The following is a 19,240-nucleotide window of genomic DNA, read 5'->3' on the forward strand; positions in this document are numbered from 1 at the left end:
TCTACTTTCTTCGGTCATATTCCTAGAAACTGGTCGATGTCCTAAAGCACCTTGCTCCTCACTCTCTACAGTTCTCTCACACAGATTCTGATTTCTCGCAGGAGGTACCCACATCCTCAGATCAGATCTTGACTCGCCCAAAGACCTCAGTCTTGCTGGCCTCACATCCACCTGTCCCCTAGAGGAGTCTGCGGTGGCTGGCAATGGCGTACGCCACTTTATGGGTCTCGGAGTCTGCTCCACTCCACTCACTGATCCATTTCCCTCAACCACACTCCTTGATCCTACAGCTGACTGTGCTAGACTATCGACTCTCTCTTGATCTGGGTCGTACACTGAGACAATGGGTCCAATGGTAACCAGTACTTTTAAAGCATCCGGTAACCTCACACCTCTCCCAATCTCGGTGTTTGCTACGGACTGATTTTTCATGCCCTCAGTTCCTGTCGAGATTTTCCCTTCTACTCTCACCTCTGACTGAGTCTGTAATCCACTAGTTCTTCTGCTTGAGCCGGCTTCCCTTCATAGGAATCTGGATTGTATGAAGGTGGTCTCTCGGACAACAACCTCTCTACTAGACTGTCATCTGTATCACTATCATCGTCATCCACACTCTTTGCCTTAGCGCTGTCTGTCTTTTCCAGTAGCGGGTACAACCTGTCTCCCTCTATCGTTTCTACTCTCCACCTCTTCTCTTGTGCATCCCACCTCGCATCTTGGAATGCCTTAATTGACTTCTCCACCCTTTCTTGACTCCGATCTCTTTTCCTGTCATGCGCTGCTCTGATCAATGCATGCAACGCTTCAAACTGAGTTGGTCTCGGCAAAGGTCGCAACGAAGACATTACAGATTTCAACTGATACAACACCCCCAACCTGAAAGTACCATATCGCAGGAAAGCCAGTTCTCCCTCACCATGAGTCATTTAATGCCAATTTTCAAGCCAAATTATAGTATGCAATCCCACATCTCTTGCCATGTAATGCGCCGGAGTATCCTCAGGTGGGGCTTCTTCTCCCCCTCGAGTAACCACATGATTGTCACCTCTACATAATTCTCGGAAAATCTTAAAACATTTCACGATGAACAAATTTCTGATCGCACACAATGTTTTCGTTCACTTCCTGATGTCAATCCACCAATAGCAGCGCGACTCACACCAACTGACCTATCGCAGAGCGACACCTTCTGATGTCACGCTTCTTCCGCTCGCAGCAGTTCCCCTCCTTCACAATGCACGTCTCACCCTTGCATTCGTTCCATTCACACGCTGAAGTAATTATCTGTCCACGAAACGACTGGACAATCACTTCTCTGACTGTCTCCGACAGTCTCTCGAAATTGTCGACCTCAACTGGCAACTGTCGGTCCACGAAACGACCGAACAATCGCCTCAACTGATAGGTTTCAATCATTCAATGTTCCACATACAACAACCCACGACCAGCGTCGGTTACTCATGCACTCACACATTTGCACCCCCTATCTCGGTCCGGGTAATCGATGACGTCTCACGATCCCCTTTCGTTGGCCAACAAAATCTACCTTGGGTGTCTTCTACACCACAATCACTTAAGCTACTCGTCGAGCCTAAGATTTTCCCGGGCTGCGCGCACTCACAGCCTGATCTCACAATCACTCAACACTCACTCCAACTCCGCAAGACATCACACGTTCAAATCAACACCGCAATCTACATCTCACCCTATTCATACTCACTCCTCCAAAAACCATTCGCCGTCCGATGGATCACCATCACATGACTTCTATGGGCCTCTGAAATCTCTTATCTTGATCTAGATCTCCCCTCACTATCAGAGATAACCATCTTCTGCTACCAACTGATGAAGCCAGATTATTGCCTACCTTACAATCACCAAGAATCCTCTCTGGTCACCAGGATCTTTTTATCTGCTAAATAGTGTAGAGGGGAGGAAATCCAATTCTTAGTACAGAATTCCACAGAATCAAATCTCATTTCAAAAGGACCACTGACTCCGAATCAAAAAATGTAGGGTTTTACTATAACGAAGAATAACTGCACATACAGACACCTTAACACAAGGTGAAGAAGATAAATGGGCACTAGTACAAGAGAGATTCTACGTAAGAGTCTCATCCGACTCAGAATAAATAGAATAATAAGTTCCAGATGCATAAGAAATGCAATGGCTAGTCCAATGTCTACATTAGGAATCATTAGCCTAAAAAGAAAACCAGTTAGTCTGTTCCTACTCTATCTCTAAGGTGACATCTCTACTTAACATTCCCCCCCCCCCCCAGGCAAGAGAGTAAAAAGGTTTCAGAAGTGAAGACTTCCTTAGAAGTACATTCACTTAGAGCTCGTTCTAAGATGCTCCTTCTAGCTTCCCATGTAAACCTCAACTGCTCAACCCTCAGGGCACTGTCCCTAATACAAAATCCCAAAAACATATAACACGCCCTTCGGCACACCTCTTCAGCCAGGTCTTCTTCCAGTACTTTTCCAGCGAAACTTGTACTCCATCCAATGACAGTTAGCTTGACCTTGGGTCCCAGGCACCTTCTCCGCTGAAAGTATCATCCGTAAATTCCAATGTACTCCCCTGTTGGCTTCTCGTACCATCCTAACTCCTAAAACAAAGACCTAGTCTCTCTAACAAGCTAAATGTCCTTGCACCTGCAACAGAAACATGGGAACGAGAAACTTTTCACTTCTCTTAGACTTTCCATTCTCCTGAAACCCAAAGCCTTTACCAGGGGAAATCATTTTCGGCCTACAACATTTAGCTAACATAAGAAATGAACAGGCCTTTCTCTTAAACGTATATGTGATCAGGCCTTTACACTGTTAAACACACTCCTAAATCACATTTAAGCATTAATTCATTACTCCTTTATATGTAAATAAGCAGACTACACATGCAACTTTAACATAGCACACGTTTAACCTAACCCATTGCAGCACATCAAATCAAACGTTTATGCATTAACTAAAATACATTTGCAATGATCTACGACATTATTCTTCTTGGAAAGCATGATTACATTTCTAATCACTTCTATGTTAAACAATTCTAGTAATGCAATTTCTATGTCACACCTAAACTACTTCGATTAATAAGTGGGTGCGGACTAACAGTAAATATGATGCACCCCTACAAATTTCAGAATAACGTGACGCTCTATCAACACTCAACCGTGTAACCACCTCATTGAAATATGCACTGATTATGAGGCAAGCCCACACACAGAAAATCATCCCTTCAATTCATGAACTTAGGGCATTTGTGCGGTCATTTTGTATACATTTAGAGGATCACTAAAGCTCTAAGGTGTATTTGTGGAAGAAGGTAAATTGGGTGAGCATGAAATGCACATTACTTGATGCTTTTCTTACACCTCGCTTGCCAAACTTCATTCATCCTCTGTCAGTAACGGTTCAGTAGCTCATCCCATTTACTTTTTGGGACAAAGGCCTATGGTGGGCTGTCAGCGTGGCACCTCGACAAATACCTAGAGGGTCCAAAATCATTCTCATCTCATGGGACTGGTCAGGAAACATATCCTTTGACAGCATCCTGCTTTTCAAATCTTGCATAATTCAAAAATTGCCATTGATGCACTCCAAAAGAGGCATTTGTGCACCCTTTTTGATTATAAAATCAAAATTGTTGGAAATACCCAAAACAGGGCGAAATGGGAATCTTACTCTTACCTTTTTCACTGTCCTAAACCTGCCTTATCAAATCAATCAAATACGGTACAGCTGGCCAGCCAATGGAATTAAAAAAGCATTCTTCGTCAACTGGGTCTTAAGTGCTCGCTAGCAGTGTCAACAATGGCACAATCTCCAACCCACGTGCCAGGTTAAAATGCATAAAACCAAATATAAAGTTGGGCAAACCAAGCCTCTACCTGATCAAATGGACACTTCAGTGTCTCTATCTTTATCGACTTTCTAATTCCTTAAACATGGGAATAATATACATCATGCCCTATAAAAAATATAAACACATGGAGAGCATCACTACTTTAAATCAACGCAATCTGCACCATCAATGAAAGTTGGCGCATGAAACCATATGTTACTTAGCCCAGAAATAACCTGGTTTGTACATAAATACATGGTTGTATGTGCCACCAGTAAAACTATATAATTCAATGCATTTTGCTGTCAGTTGAAACCAGAATCCAGCCGGATTGTCCGGTTCCCAGTCTGCAACTGTTGAAACAAACTCGAAATCAACTGACTCCCTCAAATATACTAATGTTTATTGAATGAAGTGACACCAAGTAGGTCTCGTTTTTGTACCACAAAATCACATGGAGTACCACAGCATAGACAATAGTGGCTCCAATGCCAGCCCACACAACATTAACAACAGTGGACATAATTGATGAGCACCTGGGGGAGTTGTAGGTCCCAATTTCACAGGTAAATGGGAAACGTCCATTTTCAAGAAGGCTTTGGTACCCATAGTCTTTGTAACAAAACCGACACAACAACGGCATCATTAGTACGCCCCTCTTTTCACTGAATCGTTGCTTTTAATAAATGCCTTCTGCATACATGTCATTACAACAAAATGTATCATTGTCGCTGACTGCAGGAGTCTTTATGCCAAGGGGTCCACTAAAAAGAATGCCCTCATCACACATGTCATTGAAACAAAATTAATCGTTGTGTTTGCATCAATATACTGAAAGAAAACTAACACTAAGTTTTATTTATTGTTGTGAAGATTAATTAGCATTCTTTTTATTACAAATTTAGTTGGTTTGGTACTTCAATAAATAAAAGGTAGTTGCATTCAGAGGTGGGTTATTTTAATATGTGAGTATTAAAGAGTATTTACTGAAAATTCTCTGATTAAAAATAGGCATAAAAGCAAGTTTAGAAAAACACACTTGCTTTTAGGAGCAGAATGTGAGAAAAATAGGGATTTGGTGTTGGAAAGAGTATTAATACTCAGGTATAAATATTAATACCTACGTATGAATGTGCATTCACTGTTAATTTTGAGGGAAAAAGATCAGGCATTTTAACAAGTATCAATCAAAAAATATCACTCATTTTTAGGTACGAGCATCAGGAAAAAAAGGGGTTTACGGTGGGACAGTGTGCTAAAACCCAGGTATTAATTTTAAGACCTGGGAAATAATGAGCACTCACTGTTAAATTTTGGTAAAAAGATCAGGCTTTCAAACAAGTATTACTAAAAAGGTCACTTACTTTTATGAGCGGGTTGTCTGGGGAAAATAGGAGTTTACGATAGGAAGTGTATCAATGCTCACGCGTTCATTTTAATACTTGAGTATTAATGTACATATACTGTTAATTTTTTGCCAAAAAGATCAAGCGTTTTAAATGAGTTTGAAAGAAAGTCAGTTACTTTTAAAAGCGGGATGCCAAGGAAAATAGAGGTTTTCGGTGGGGGATAAGTGTGAATACGCAGACATTAATTGTAATGCTTGAGGATTAATGAACAACTAGGTGCCGATTCCAATCCTGTAAAACCCGGGTACGATTCGTCGTACGGAGCGTATTCTCCATACGATTCGTACCCGGGAAATCCACCGTACAATCCAGCAAGTACGATTCGTACAGAAATACCATTTCCCTATGAATCGTACAAAACACCGTACGGCTAAAAAATACCTACGAGTCTGATCCTGGACAGCGCGTACGCGACGTCCGTACGGAGTCAGGCAGCGTTTTACGGACCAGCAAGTATGATTCGTCCCTACGTCACTCCACACAGCTATTTTTTTACGGCAGCCAAAAAAAGCCGGAAAACTGAGTCCGACGCGAAAACGGAGCCCCGGTACACGACGGACAGCCATGGACCCCATCCTACGTGTCATCCCGTCCCTCTTAGCCTACGACCTGGTGCACCGAACCCGACGCACACGCCGCAGAAGGTGAGAACAACACCCAGGGGCCAAGGGGGGGTGAGGGGCAGGAAACATACCCCCTACCCAAATTAAAACCTACAATATTGAGAACATACATTACCTCAAGGGTCTGGTCACTCCGGGGGGGCGTGTCCACCATTCCCTGCGTCACGCAACAACGGAAGTGGGCGTGTACGCGTACCCCTACGGCAACACTACAATAGTGATACGCACCGTACTCACACATAAATAGCGTGGGTACGGTCCGTAGCACTATATTAGTGGTGCCATGGGGGTACCCATGGTACAGACCGTACACACGCCCTCAGAGCGTGTGTACGGTCCGTATCACCATTGTAGTGGTGCCGTAGGGGTACGCGTGGTACGGACCGTACACACGCCCTCAGAGCGTGTGTACGGTCTGTAACACCATTGTAGTGGTGCCGTAGGGGTACGCGTGGTACGGACCGTACACACGCCCTCAGAGCGTGTGTACAGTCCGTATCACCATTGTAGTGTTGACGTAGGGGTACAGTGGTATGGACCGTACACACATCCTCAGAGCGTGTGTACGGTCCGTATCACCATTGTAGTGGTGACGTAGGGGTATGCGTGGTACGGACCGTACACACACCCTCAGAGCGTGTGTACGGTCCGTAACACTATTGTAGTGGTGCCGTAGGGGTACGCATAGTACGGACCGTACACACGCCCTCAGAGCGTGTGTACGGTCCGTATCACTTTAGTAGTGGTGCCGTAGGGGTACGCGTGGTATGGCCCGTACACACGCCCTCAGAGCGTGTGTACGGTCCGTATCACCATTGTAGTGGTGCCGTAGGGGTACGCGTGGAACGGACCATACACACGCTCTCAGGGCGTGTGTACGGGCCGTACCACACGTACTCCTACGGCACCACTCCTATAGTGATACGGACCGCACCCACACATACATAGCGTGGGTACGGGCTGTATCACCATTGTATTTGGGCCTTAGGGGTACACATGGTACAGACCGTACACACCCCATGAATGCTGGGGTACGGTCCGTATCACACGTACCCCTACGGCACCAGTACATTTGGGATACAAGGCGTACACACGCCACGAATGTTGGCCTACGGCCTGGTGCAGCATATATCCTCTATATGGTGTGGGTGTAGGCCCAGGACAGCAGTGTACTGCACCAAGGGGGTGGGTGGGTGGGTGGCTGCATAGGATTCCCAGCAGTGGATAGACATGTGAGGGTGGGTGCAGAGGACTCCCAGCAGTGGACAGACATATATGGGTGGGTGCAGAGGACTCCCAGCAGTGGACAGAGACATGGGGGTGGGTGTAAAGGACTCCCAGCAGTGGCCTGCAATATGAGGGGTGGGTGCATATCACTCCCAGCAGTGGACAGACATGTGAGGGGTGGGTGCAGAGGACTCCCAGCAGTGGCCTGCAATATGAGGGGTGGGTGCATATCACTCCCAGCAGTGGACAGACATGTGAGGGGTGGGTGCAGAGGACTCCCAGCAGTGGACAGACATATGAGGGGTGGGTGCATATCACTCCCAGCAGTGGACAGACATGTGAGGGGTGGGTGCAGAGGACTCCCAGCAGTGGACAGACATATGAGGGGTGGGTGCATATCACTCCCAGCAGTGGACAGACATGTGAGGGGTGGGTGCAGAGGACTCCCAGCAGTGGACAGACATATGAGGGGTGGGTGCATATCACTCCCAGCAGTGGACAGACATGTGAGGGGTGGGTGCAGAGGACTCCCAGCAGTGGACAGACATATGAGGGGTGGGTGCATATCACCTCCAGCAGTGGACAGACATGTGAGCGGTGGGTGCAGAGGACTCCCAGCAGTGGACAGAGACATGGGGGTGGGTGCACAGGACTCCCAGCAGTCGCCTGCAATATGAGGGGTGGGTGCATATCTCTCCCAGCAGTGGACAGACATGTGAGGGGTGGGTGCAGAGGACTCCCAGCAGTGGACAGACATATGAGGGGTGGGTGCATATCACTCCCAGCAGTGGACAGACATGTGAGGGGTGGGTGTAGAGGACTCCCAGCAGTGGACAGAGACATGGGGGTGGGTGCACAGGACTCCCAGCAGTCGCCTGCAATATGAGGGGTGGGTGCATATCTCTCCCAGCAGTGGACAGACATGGGAGGGGTGGGTGCAGAGGACTCCCAGCAGTGGACAGAGACATGGGGGGGTGTACATCATTATCACATGAGCACAACTCCATGGGTGTATGTTCGCATCCCTAACTTTGGACAATGATGATAGTGCCATAACAACACATCACTGACAGCAGTTTCCCACTCCCAGGAGGATGGATGTCACTCCCCCACTGCATGACACACCACATGTCGGTGTGAGGACAAATAACACATGCATACCCACCCCTGGCGGATGCAGCACAATACACACACTGAGATCATGCCACAAGACTGTATAGTCATGTCACTGCCTACTAAACTAAGAGAGCCAAAGGGAACACACACTGTCACGCACATCCCAGGACTGATAGGAATGTTCAGGTGCTGAGCCAGCGACCAAGATGTTGTCTCTCATGGAAGGACTAGGGTGGAGTCCCCACAGATACAATGCCCACAATTGTGAGTCAGGTGCCCAAATAGTACCATATGTGTGCTAGACCGGGAGTACACACATGCACACATGCATAGTGCTGAAAAGGGAGAATTTCTCCATGAAGGCATTTCGACATACTCAATACACAAGTACAGTGACTAGCAAGGATGGCACAGACGATGCAGCCGGAGACATTGCTGAGCAGGCATGACCATAGTTGAAGGGATCCGTCACCAATAAAGGAAATGTAGACACAGGTCAGCACAACAATTGTGCAACTCTTTGCAGGGAAGATGTCAGGTGCCACAGAGGAAGGAATACTCCTTGGGACAATGTCTCAAAACCAAAATAACACACACTACCAATGATTCTTTGCAGAGACCTTGTGATGGAACGCAGATACCATGGTCCACCTCATGACCATCAGAGTAGAACATTTCTCAGAACCATAACACATTATCACAACACCAACTCCGGGAGCCTCAGCACCAACATCAATACCTGAAATGAAATAGTGTGCAAAGTAAAAATAAAATGCTTTATTCAGCATAAAAATAGATAATGAAATGACACTATATACAAAGGCCAATGGCCAGTCCATAATAGAAGTCCTTGGGGGGGACACATGGGCACGCGTCTCCCCTAGCTTGCCTGCACATTGGTTCGTCGACCGGGGGGGGGGGCATCATGTGGGGAAGGACCAGGCACCGCAGGGACAGGAGGGGGAAGGGCAGGTGTGGACATCTCCACCACAGGGGGTGGGGCAGCACCAATGGTGGATGTGAGCATGTCGCTGCACACTGCTGCCAGGGCGTCCAGGATAAGCCCTGCACCGGAAGAAACCCCAGGGCCAACGGAGGGGGGGGGTGGCCGAGGGATGGGGTGCAGCACTCTTGGGGGAGGGGGTGGACAGGGGGTGGGACTTGACTACCCTGCCCGGGGACTTCCTCGCCCGCTTGCGGGTGGTGTCACAGTGGGGGGGATGGGCAGCTCACCCATGTGTCAGTTTGGCAGGGGAGCCAAGGGGAGTGCTTTTGGAAGGACTGGGTTGTGAGGCCTGCGGACTCAGACTGTGGCTGTGTGTATGTCTTTTTGCCCCAGACCCAGTGGGTGTGCCTACATCCCCCTGAGTGTGAGTGACAGGAGGTGTGCGTTTGCCCTTACTTGGTGGTGTGCTGCCTGTGTCTGGTGGGGTGCGTGCTTGGGAATGTCTGGATGTGCATGGGACAGGTATGGGAGAGGGAAGTGTGGATGGGGCTGGGGTAGTGGGGGATGAAGCGCTGCAGGAGACTCACTGCTGCCGTCAGTGAAGAGTCCATGGACCGCAGAAACCTGCGTTGTTCAGACATCGATGCTGACATGCCCTCCATGAACGACACCATCTGTGTCAGCAGTGTGGTGTGGCCATGGAGGACAGTCAGCACCGATGCCTGCCCAACCTGCAACTGCTGCAGTATGTCCACAGACTCTGCACTGAGGGCAGCAGGGTTGACAGGGGCAGGGGGTGCGGTGCCTGTCCCGAAGGAGACATGGTGGTGCCCTGCACGGACAGAATGGACTGGAGCAACTGGGAGGGTGGTGATGGGAATGGAGGAGGTGGGGACAGATGTTGGGCCGCTGCCAGGTGTTGTAGCAGCCTCCGCCCTCTCGATGAGGTCAGCTTCAGACCCGTCTGCGTCGTAGTTGGAATCGCCACCAGACAGGTCCTCTGACTGACACCCCTCGCCCTCCGTGCCACTGGCTCCCACAGACTCGCCAGCACTGGTGGCACTGGTGCTGGGTCCCTCATCCAGGTCCGTGCAGGTGTCTCCCTCGGTTTCCAATTATGATGCTGTGGGCAAGGTGAAGATACAGAAAAACATCAGTCACCTGTATACATCTGACACATTAGTACAAAAACAATAGGTCACAGTGCATATCAGGCAATGCATCATGAGTAACAGCTAGATTACTCCGCACATATGTAAGCCCTGTACTCCCCAGTTGGTAGACCCACCATGCCACTTGGACACAAGGAACAATAGGACACACCAGCCCAAAACATGAATGAGAAAACACTGAGGAGCTAGTGCCATACCACCTCTTGTTTACCCTGAAAGAAACAGTAGTGGTGCACCCAAGTCAAAGTAGCACACCTCAATACCAAAGGTGTCCCCACAATCAGAGACCTGTTAGTACTTTGGAACACAAAACGAAAAAAAGTTGGTCCCTTGGCAATCACAATACTTGACACAATCGACATGGTCAGAATGTGGGAATGTGCCATTTTGTGAACAGAACACACATGTGCCTTCATAACAGATGGCTCCCAAGGAGGTGCACACAAAACTACATTTACCCAGTCATTGAAGAAGCTGGCAGCCTTCTTTAAAGAAGCCACTGTTAGAAAGAAATGTTGTTGCAGAAAGTACATATACATGGGCCCACGGAGGGCTTGATGACTTGACACTCGTAAGTTCTTATCACCAACAACCAAGGACTTACCCAATTTCCACAACACTGGGGGAACATGTATATGTATAATCTGAAAAACAGTCTCATTAGAACAGTACCTTCTTTAAAATTGTGCCAGCGTGTTCCCTGAAAGTGTAAAGGTGGTTTGTTGGGCACTTCCTTGGGAGACATCTGTCATGAAGGCACATAATTGTTCTTAACAACAAAACATCAAACTAAAGCATAGAAAACATGAAGACCTGTTGACAAGTGTTGTGAGTGCCAAGGTACAATACCTTGTGACTAACAACTTGAATTATGTCAGTTGTCACATGGCCATCCGCTACCTGATGACACAGTTGCCAACACATCTGACCCACTGCCTGTCATGTGGAGTGGCACACATGTCCAAACCCAGGACAATGCATGAGCTAATGGGCCTGCTATTGTGTTGTAAAAAGGCATACCTGCACTGAGATGACACCCCCATGGCAAGCCAGAATGTCCACACAGATGTCAGCACACAAAGACCAAACTACGTAGCATCTTGACCACACACTGGTGCAAAAGATGAATGAGCAGGAATCATGTATTTAAACAATTGACACATGCTGCTAAGCACAAACATTAAACCCTGCACAACATCACTGGGTCACTGCACGTTGAGTCTTTGTCCAGCCAATTATCACACACAGGTCAGACCTGGCAAGGAGACATAAGGTCTAGCCATGTAGGCCTCGCCCGCACAAATCCCCCATACCTGAGACAATGTGATGAGACAGATCAAGAAGTGACACCTCTTAATCAGGCTTTACAAAAATGTGCAGCAAGAATTCCCAAATGTACTCCACATCACCTTGTGAGGCTGCCAACACATATTTGTGACAAACAACCATCGACAGATAGTTGTGAATAGACACACAGGCACTGCCCAGTGTGAGTATGCACAAGCCAAATGGGGTCTCCCTGTCCAGTCGACACATGCAGCACACTTTGGATAAATACAAATGAGGCCAGGGAACAATGCCACAGAGGCAAACATATGCTGAACACACTGAGAATGGACACAGTGTTGGATGACACACATGATTACGAGGCAAGGGTGTCTCTGGGGACTGTAGTGGGCACACTGCTCCTTGTTCCTGGAATGATCTGACTGTAACATGAGCAACCGTCCTGGCACTATGCATATCTCCCACTCAAGCACATCATGTCTGAGGCCACAACATTGGTCATGCATGCTGCAAGTGTGTTCATTTGAAACCTCACACTCCCATGTTGAGACTCATCATCAGTGCCAACAAATATGGACCCCCAACAGAGTGAACAGGACAGGGCACAGGCAAGATAACAACACATGTCACAGACCACCCTCCCACATGATGCAGAAAGCAATGTGCACTTGGCAACTGGCAGGCTAGATGACCATGTGCAATTGTGATTACACACAGACCAGGGGACACTTGTCAAGCAGGGGAAAGGACAAATAAGAGCACCGGTTGACTTTGGGGAACAGAATATGACCTGCACATATAAACCCTGGTAGTGTATCCAGGCTACAGAGCACTTCCAAAAGCTGGGGACACGCAACACAATAAACAGACAGGTACCTACCCCCTCCTTGCTGCTGACCCTCCTGTAACTGCCTATCCAGGTCAGGGAAGACCACCGCCAGGACACGCATCATGTGGGTGGTCAGGCGTGGGTGCCCGCTTTGGGGGCATGGAGGTGAGAGCCCCAACTGGACCCGGGCGATCCGCCGGATCCAGCACCGGATGTCCTGCCATCGTTTTCTGACTTAGGCTAGGCGTCGACTGCGACCCCCTGCCACTCTCACGGCCCTGACGATCTGCTTCCAGATCCCCCCCTTCTCGTAGGCAGTTACCTGTGAGGATGACAAAGTGAGACAACATCACTACACCTGCTCCATGTCACAGAGACACACATTTGAACATCGATGATATGTTGAACAGGGCATAGGATTCTGCCAAGGAATAGCATCTTACTCATATAGACATTGGCCTCTGTGGAAGCCCCAATGCACTACATGGCATTGAAACTACACAGGTGGCAGGAGGGGTGCGACACACTCCCTGATCATGGCACACACTGGGCATCACATGCAACACCAGGCTGATGGACAGCACCTCAAAGCAGTTACATGCCCCAGCCCACTGACGCAACCTCAGCAGAGTACACAGACACACACAGGCAAAGATCAATCACCTGCCATTGACAACAGCGGATACATACCTTACTCTGCACATGTGCCACTTGCCTGTGGGGTGTCACAGGTGTTGGGCTAGCTCTGCAAGTCATACACACAGCACAGCTTACTTCTCACATCAGATGGGTAGAGCTGTTGCCTCCTAATTGCAGCTGTGGTGCAACACTTCACATAGACACTCACCCACATGACAAGGAACCTTCACACACATCAATGTCCATGAGGGCGTACACATCACTTGGACACTCTCACCACAGCTCCACTCAACTCACACACATCTGTGGGTCAAGTCACCTGCCACACCGGGGGGACCACTGAATCACCTCAGGACAATAGCTAAAAAATGCCACCAAGGATTTGCCAGGCTGAATGTGTCATGCACTATGCAGTGAATGTCACAGTAAGCACAATGCAAGTGAGGAGTGCACACAGGAACTACTTCATGCTCAGCATGACAGACATAAGCCTTCCCCCCCCCCTGGGACCCACTCTAAACCACATTGCATGTCTGTCAAACCTGGACACAATGCCAGAAGTGACAGTCACAAAAAAGGTGCACAGTCAAAGGTAGTGAGGTCAGCACTCACCTGCTCCCCTGGTCTCCCATACAGGCTGGGGTACTATGGGAGGAGGACATTCAGCAAGGCCTCATTCTCTTCAAGTGTGAATGGCTGGGCCCTCTCCACAGTCCACGACATGGTGCCAGAGGAAGCACAGACAGCAGCAGTGTGGTCGACAGGAAAGTTGTGCAGGCAAGTGCCCTCTCATGGGTTCTGGCTGACTTATATCTGTCTTGCTGGGGCCTTTCATTTACAGGAGTACAGAGTGATTGGTCAGACTCATTTGCATCCTACGTTTCCTCCAATCCCTTTAAACATACACCAATGACACAAATTTACATGGTTCAAATTTTGAGCATCATAGCAAGGCAAACACCACTTTGCAACATTGTAATTTTTGGGCCAACTGACTTTTCAAGCCCACATGATGGCCACATTGCAACTGAAATCTCTGTATCCATGACAACCAGCATGCATTTTGGGCCTAATACTTGTCCCCTATGTAATTTTTGATTCCAAAAAACATGTACGGTGCGTTTCACACGTACCCGTACATATACGGCACCACTACAATAGTGATACGGACCGTATACACGCTCTGAGAGCCAGTGTACGATCCGTATCACTATAGTAGTGGTGCCGTAGGAGTACGCGTGTGTGTACGGTCCGTACCACGCGTACTCCTACGGCACCACTACTATAGTGATACAGACCATACACACGCTCTGAGAGCGTGTGTTCGGCCCGTACCACACGTACTCCTACGGCACCACTACTATAGTGATACGGACCGTACACACGACGTGTGTACGGCCCGTACCACGCTACTCCTACGGCACCACTACTATAGTGATACGGACCGTACACACGCTCTGAGAGCATGTGTATGGCCCGTACCACGCATACTCCTACGGCACCACTACTATAGTGATACGGACCGTACACATGACGTGTGTACGGCCTGTAACACGCGTACTCCTACGGCACCACTACTATAGTGATATGGACCGTACATACGCTCTGAGAGCGTGTGTACAGTCCGTACCACGTGCACTCCTATGGCACCACTACAATAGTGATACGGACTGTACACACGACGTGTGTATGGCCCGTACCACGCGTACTCCTACGGCACCACTACTATAGTGATACGGACCGTACACACGCTCTGAGAGGGTGTGTACGGCCCGTACCACGCGTACTCCTACAGCACCACTACTATAGTGATACGGACCGTACACACGCTCTGAGAGCGTGTGTACAGCCCATTCCATGCGTACTCCTATGGCACCACTACTATAGTGATACGGACCACACATTTCACGACCCTCATGTCCTTGCATGACACACATCACACAACAGTCTCATGCTGCAGCCACCCTCCAAGCAATGTCCAAGCGAAAATCAACAGCCTGCTCTCAGGCATACCCTAAGCACACACACCACACCTTCGCATGCTGAGTGTGCAACTCCAACTGCCTACACAGCGCTGCCCCACCTTCCAGGCCCTGTCACACCAACCATGTCATGTCCCTCCTACTCCACACCGGCTCCGTCCACCAGCAGGCCATTGGACTCTGTTACCTCCTCAACACAACAGGCCCACACATCACCTTCATGACAGTGACCTGGAGGAAAGCATCCTCAGCACACTACTACTTCATTGCCATCTCAGACGGATACAAGAGCACCCGCAGGGACGGCACTAACAATCCCGGAGGATGAATTGATATCTATTCCCAAGTATGCACTCAGGGTCACAAATCCGGTTTGGCACAAACCCCCTGCAAACCCTCAGAGTAACACTCATCTACAGATCTCCAGGCCTACATCCACAATTCCGCAAAACCATCAACACGTCCATCGTCACGCACGCCCTCACATCCACAGGATACATGTGGCTGTGGGCCAGGAACTTCTGGCTGGATGAGAACCACACCAGCATCCATCTTTGGTCCATCCACATTAGCATCCACGTCTCCGACGGGCAACACACTGCCACAACCCCCCGCTACCAATCCCCCAAAGATGCTTGATGTAAGTCAACACAGATATGCTGTGTGGGACACTGGAACCAACATTACCGCCACACCCTGCAACCTCACACACTGGATCAGCAACTGATCCAACAATCTAGCCACGTTGACGGACTTTCCTGTGACACACATCAACAATTAAGCCACCTGGGACAAGGCAGACCTACTGGACTCATACACGTCTAGCAGGACTCTTGTGCACAGCTTGCAACACAAATAACCATCAGTGGCCTTACAACCCTGGAAAACAGCACACACAGCCATCACCATATCATCAGCAAGGGCAATTGGAGATCCTTCAGATGGGGCCGAGGCCAAAAAACGGCCCGACATCAAGGAGCTCATCAGCATTGTGAGTGCACTGACATCACCTCTCCATCCAAAAGACACCCCACCCTTGCAAGGCTGAGCCAATCCCTTGCAACTTTCTACCACTGCAAGCTCATGGCCATACACGCAAGCCTTGGCACACAGAGGCAGAACGCACTATTATACGCGGAAACAACCACCCTCAGGTTTTGGACTTCCATCATCAGCAGATACAACACCCGGCTCATGTGCAACATCCCCTGGGGATCTCTATCAGGACCCTTCCCCCACAACATCTCAACCACATCATTCCCCATCCTTGTAGCCCACGTCCAGCACGTCATGTATGTATCATTGGAGTTAGCCAAATTCCATGGTAGATAGAGGCATGCAGTGACCCAGGCCCTTCTTAGACAATGGACGGCAGGAACGCTGGCTCTCTAGTAACCTCAACGTGATTCCCTAGCCAGCAAATGTCATCAGGAAGACAGTCAACGAGCAACTGACAAACTTCCTCCATGCAAAGAGCTCCAGGCAACCTGCAAAAGACCGTCTTCCACAGTAATCACCCCACTGCAACCGTCATCATTGCCACCAACACCGACAACTTTGCCCTGCTCAACAATGGTGAGGCCACCCCCCTTGACCTCTCCACAGCATTATGCATGATGTGCTCACACACTGTCAGCTCACACATCTCCAACACTGGTATCCAGGGGATGGACCAGGATGAAATCACCAAGTAGCTCACCAGCAACGCCATGGGAGTGGGACTCAAGCCTTTAGCATGCAGTACAGTGGCGTCATCTGGCACATGGCCCAGGGCTCATCTCTCAGCGTGTCAATCTTCAATGTGTCCATGACCCCCTTCTCCACCATCACATGCGCACACAACCTCATCATCATCTCGTATGCCATTGACAGCCAGCTGCTCCTCACCCTCACCAAAGACACAGCCATTGCCAGTTCCAACCTTCAAGAAGGCATGAGGTCCGTTGATGAATGACTGAAGATCAGCCACCTGAGGCTGGACTTGCACAGGACTGAGGTAATCGACTGAGGATTGTCCCCTTACAGCTGGGTCAACTCCCACTGCACCAGCACCCAGTGGCCACGCACACAAGATGGTGTGCATCATGGACTCGTCACTCACAATTGCCATGCAACTCACCAGCATCTGTACCTCATGCTGTAACACCCTCCGCATGATGCACATGACCCACAGATAGATCCACTCCAAGGCAAGACAGACCGTCCCCCAGGTCCACGACACCAGCCGTGTCAACTACAGCCCTGCCCTCTACGGTGCAAGTACAGCCAAACTCCCGGAAAACTTGTCCACATCCAGGGTGCATCTGCACACCTCAGCTTCAACATCCCGTGCCCCAGCCACATCACCGTCCACCTGAGATAGCTGCAATGGATCACTGTCTGATGCAGGATGACCTTCACACTCCTCACCCACACTCAGGAGGCAGTCCACAACCCCAGACCCCAAACCAACCTTGGACGTCTGTCATCCAAGACCCTGTTGGGCCAACTCCGTGCATCCAACCTTGCCCTGGCCAACATTGTTCACATCCACCGAACTCCAGCATGCAGGACATAGTTCTCCCACCTTGCTAAACATACCTGGGACTCCCTCCCCGGGAACCTCCACATGAGCCATGACCTCTACACCTTAATTATACTCTTCCAAATTGGTCTGTCCACACAGTATTGCAAGCCCCCCCTCAGCAGCTTGAGGCCATCACGGGTGAGTATTGTGCTCAATGTCTGTATTGGATGATACATTGTGACCCATGTGTGTCCTGTACCGGACTCAGATCCCAGGGTATGGATGGCTGGAGTTAGTTCAACACTCAGGCATAGTTTGACATTTCCCCACACGTATGTTGTGGACTCATGCAAAATGACTGCAACATCTAATTATAGAAATTTAGTTTTATTCTCGGTGAGGGGCATGTATTGTGGTGAAAAATAGGTGCTATACAGTGTGCCTAGAATCCAAAGTTCACAGGGGGAGATGGGATCCTTGGCATTTGAAGTCATCAGAGTCCAGAACACAGTGTTTGTCATCATTGATCAGACTGTGACTAGCAAGTCCATGTGGCAGAGAATGTCAGTGAATGAGGTGCTGCTGTTGCGCATGAAGGCCAGGTGCCAGGCCAGGTGACCTGGGAGATGTGGATGGTCTGCTGCCTCTCACGGTCTTTTCCGTGGACGACCCACCTTCCTCGCGGGACCCTCAGATGCAGGCCTTGATGATGTTTGGGACGGTCCGTCGGACGAATCCTCCTCCTCCTCCCTGCATGTGGCTGGTGGTGGTCTTCACCTGGTGGCACAGGGAGGGTTGCCCATGTTGTCGGCGATCCGACGGAGTGAATGGCTTATGTCCGTTTCCACCACCAGGAGCTCAGCCAGTCTTGCCTCCATCCGTCCTTGGTGTTGTTGTTGACTGGCGTGTTGCTCGGCCTGCTGGTTCTTAATCGCTGTGAGGGTCTCCACTACCTGGCTGATAGCCCTGATGTCACACTGGTACGCCTCCATGATGCTGCGTATGTGTGACATACCGGTCCCTTCAGCTGGCTGGTCAGGTTCTCGCCTCCGCCTGCCTCCACTCCCACCACCCCTGCCCACACGAGCCTGGCCTGCCGTTGTGGGCACATCAGGTCTACGGGACCCCTGAGGGATGGCAGTTGTGGGGTTGTCTGCCTCCTCCTGGATGCCCGGCGAACCCTGTCCCTCCAGGTCAGACTGGCTCAGTTGTTCAGTGCGGGCAGGGCTCCTGGGTGTCTCCTGGGATGTGGCAGGAATGGGGGTGGTGGTTGGCACAGATGTACCTGAAGCAGGTGCTGCAGGGGCTTGGACACCAGAGGGTCCAGGTGGGTTGGGGTCATCTGCGGAGTGTTGAGAGGCGTCGCTGCCGGTGGGATCAGGTTCCTCCCGAGCCTGGGACTGTGATTCTTCCCCCCCATTGTTGGGGGGAGATCCATGACGTTGCCCTGTGTGTGAGAGAGAGACAATGTTAATGCTGTTTCATGCGACATCCATGTTTCATACATATTCAAGTTGCCACAGTTCCTCCAGGTAGTTGTATGTGCCTAGCATTCCCCTCACTGTTCACTTGTGGATGGGTATGTTGCGGGGGACAGATTGATATGGTCTCCTGAGTGTTTGACATGTAGATTTTTGGCTTGGATGCTTCTT

The sequence above is a fragment of the Triturus cristatus genome, chromosome 3_1, assembly GCF_964204655.1.
Source record: "Triturus cristatus chromosome 3_1, aTriCri1.1, whole genome shotgun sequence".
NCBI lineage: Eukaryota > Metazoa > Chordata > Amphibia > Caudata > Salamandridae > Triturus > Triturus cristatus.